This window comes from Pteropus alecto, unplaced genomic scaffold (assembly GCF_000325575.1).
Source record: "Pteropus alecto unplaced genomic scaffold, ASM32557v1 scaffold146, whole genome shotgun sequence".
In the NCBI taxonomy this organism is placed as follows: Eukaryota; Metazoa; Chordata; class Mammalia; order Chiroptera; family Pteropodidae; genus Pteropus; species Pteropus alecto.
Window position 1 is genome coordinate 4,213,084 of NW_006442107.1, and position 3,937 is coordinate 4,217,020.

Below are 3,937 nucleotides of genomic sequence, written 5' to 3' on the forward strand. Positions count from 1 at the left end.
GGAAGAGTGAATTTCAGGAAATGAGAAAAGCAGGTAGAGATCTTTTTAAGAATCTGTAAATCTGTATATTTTTGAATAAGGAACACAAAAAGTCACATCCAGTGACGTTTCCCTCCCAGCTCTGTGCTTTAGCAGCCAGTGCCGCTCCCGGAAGAAACCACATCTACCTGTGACTGTATATTTGAATGTCTCTGTTGTCCCCATCCTTCACTTTTTCTAGATATTTCTCATGTCTCTTTCATAAACAACATTCATGTCCTCCTGTCGCTCCATCCCAGTACCTAGCTGAGCACTCTGGACAGCCAGCCACCTGGCAAATGTGATGGATCAGCTGACAGCACGTCTGTAATACAAGAGCATTTGATGAGTCAGGGCTTACAGCATCTCTATTTGATTGTGAATTAGATGCATTTTCATTCACTTATGTTCTTGTTCTTCTAAGATAAGCCAAGAAGTGCTGATTGTCACATCGGCCTCACTCATGCCCTTCTTCCTTTCATGAACCATTGCTTCCGTTTTGTATGGCTGCCAGTTCAGGATGGTTTTGGGCTCACTCACACATTTTTTCAGGGGTCGGTTGTGTAAGAAATGTCGATTTTCCAACACTTTTTGGCCTCTTCAGTTGTTTCTTCTTTTGGCTTCTTCAAGGAAAAATCCTTCCCCCTGCCTCATCCCTGCCTCACCCCGGCCTCTGGCCTCACCAGCGCACACTCACATGCACCTCGGGACTCTCTGCCCTTCTCTTCCAGGAACTACTGAAAACGAGAGAAGCAGTGAAAGGGAGAATCTTGCCTTCTTCGGACAGCAGAGTTTTGGTGTTTTTTTCCCCCGCTTTTGCTCAGGGTAGCTTGTAGGTGTGGAGAGCTTTGTAGAGTCTCCTTTCTTCCCTCCTTTTCCCCCCTCAAGTCAATCTCCCCCCCACCCCCAGCCGTTTTGGAGGGTTCACCTGCTTTTCCTCCACTTCCCGTGCACTCTGGGGCCTTGACTGCTCGAGACCAGGGGCCTTGGAGCAATTTCCCTCTGGCTTCCTCTCTCCTCTAGATGCTTAGCCAGCGGTCAGTCAAGCGGCAGCCCCTACAGCCCTCCGGGTGCCAAGGGCCAGTGATTAAGTAGCCAGGTCTTGAGCTGACTCCATCCTGGTTTGTCATAACTCGGCTGCAAGTTATTTTGGTCTCCGTGACTTGTGGCCGCACCATGATTACGGTTTGATATCTATCACCAAAGTGACTAAAAGATGAAAATAGAAGCCACAACAGGAAATAAACAACTGCAAATGAGATATTTTATTCCATATTCCCTGCCAACAAATGATTAAAATCAAACTCATTCACAATAGTTTAGTGAACTCCTAAACTTTTTTTTTTTAAGGATCAGAATAGTTTGAAACGGGGTGCTTGTCGGTCTCATTTGGGCCTGTGTAAAGGAAAGGAACTCCCTTTCTAGGCGCACCAGCCAGCCAGGAGTTCCTCTATGGCCCAGCTTCTTGGAAAGGAAAGGAATAAGAATGTGATGGAGTAGGGCCGGCTTTCTGGAAGGCCTGGGATGTTAACTGATTCGGGGAATGCCAGGGAGCTAATAAACCAGCGCCAGCCATTGTAGCTACTTGCCCAGCATCCCACCCATCGTCTACTTAGGGCAGTAAAATGGAAGAGAACGCCGTGTAGAGAGGGCAAGATAGAGGTGACGCCTGAATTAAAACACCGACAATTACACTATATGGGAACATATCTTTGCAAGTACATGCACGTTCCACCCAGACAAGTTGTGACGTCGGATTCAACTCCTGAAACACCCACTAAACCTACCTGCCCTGTGTGTGCTCTGGCCTCTCATCACTGAGCGTTAGCACCATTGGCCAGATTTCCAAGTCTTCAGATTCTCCATCTAGCTAAGAAGGCTTAATTCGAATTTTGACATGTGCTTTCTCTATTTATGTCCTTCCTGTCACTTTGCAGCCTGACCTAGCCTCTCTTGAAAAGCAAAGATCTAGTGAGGCCCAGAGCAGAGAGAGGGAGTGGGACCCCAAGAGGGCAGGAAACTTGCCCAGAAAGCTTTTTAAACCCTGCCAAGTGCTCTCCTAATGCGAGGATCACCACTAGTGCAAGTTATTTAACCAGTGAGTGGCAGAGCCCTAGCCAGGAATCAGGTTTTCTAACTTTTAGTCTGGTATCCTTTCTAAGTGTTTCTAAGGTTATACATTTTCCAGATACCTCAAAAATCCCATTTCTGTCTCTTTCATCTTTCCCTGACTATGCTGATGGGATCACCTAGATCCAAACCTTCTCCTTCTCCTCCTCCATTTTCTCCTGGGCTTTCTGGGCTGCAGTCTTTGCAAGTTGCTTCTTTAGAAAGGTTCACACACACACAAACACACACACACACACACACACACTCAGTTTCAATGGCCTTTTCAATAAGCAACATTTTTATTTGTAACAAAATTATGATCTTATACAATCAGTTCATGTGGCCTTACAAAGTAATGTTTAGATCCCCAGCTTCTAACACTGTCCTATAACACATTTCTGCACTGCTTGGCATCCGTGTGTCTTCTAGGTCAATGAGCTTCAGGACCCCTTCACCTACAGATGGTCACATAACCAGTGTTCCTGATTTTCTCTTACATTTTTATCTCCAAAGGTGCTCTTGGTGGGTTTGGGGGTAGTGGTCCAAACACTCCTTTAAGTCCTACCCATCTCTATTGATTCTTAAATATTTATTGAGCAACTATTGCAGGTCAGACACTTTTAATTTGCTGGAGGGGAGGGGACCGACCTATAAAGCTAAGATTCATCTGTGCTTTTTCCTTTTCAGACGTATAATTTAGTTAGGGAAATGAAAATAGTACATCTCACCTTTTCTAAAGATTCGTTAAACTCCCCAACGAGTTTCATTGTCCTCCTGATCTCACAATTCTAAATGACTTTTAAAAAACCTATTTCACTGAATAAGATGCGAGGTTAGATCACCATGCCAACCAGTGGCCTCGTCAATACTGATGCCTATATATTTAAATCACTACGTTTCCCAGTACCATCTGCTTTCACGAAGTAAATGTTTCTGGTCCTTTGCCCTACCAATGCTTTACCCATTTCCACGCAGTAATCTGCCAGCGAAAGGGTCTATCCTTCTCCCAAACCTGGGGTCAGCGGATAAACTCTCTGACCCTAAGCACCTTGAAAGCTGCTGGGCCTATGAGGGCGCAGAAACAGGCCCCGCATGCATATGCATGTATCTGCTCCAAAAGGTAACCTTCCCGCGCCGGGAGGTGGGGTGGCTGAGGTCTTCCGGGCTCCAGAGGAAACCTGTCCGCGGCGGGCGGGCGAGCCCCCACCCCCCGACTCCACCTCCCCCGCCTTCTCCCGCCAGGATGCTGCCCCTCGCAGCTCGTCAGCCGGCCAAATGCATTCCAGAGCTGCGCACAAGACACACTTCTCCAGGCAGTCCTAGAAACCCGAGCCCGGAGCGGGAGAGGGCGGGAGGGAGCGCGCGGCCGCCGCTGAGGTCACATTCGCGCCGCCTCCCCGCCCTCGGCGGCCCGGCTGTTCCCTCCAGCGCACACCTCCCAGGGCCTTGGTCCAGTCCGGTGTAAATGTCTTTTAAACGAAGACAGCGCTCTCCTCCCCCTTCCCTCCCGCGCGGCCAAGGGATCCGCCGCCAGGGTCTTTAAAACAAAACGAATGAATGAAGCGCCAGGGCGAGCGCGCGGGACCGCCACAGCGAAGCTCCACGGGCTGGTTCTAAATCGGGCCACCGACCGGCTCGTTCCGCTGCAAAACTCGCCAGCGAAGCCCGCTGGGTGCTCTCGGGGCTTCCCATTTCTCCTCTGATCGGGTCAAGTCTCAGTGGATTCAGAGAGCCCCTTTGCTCCCCACCTTTACTCGCCATCCCCCCCCCCTCTGCAGACCTAGGAGGGGGTGGCGGGGCCGAGGGGGCG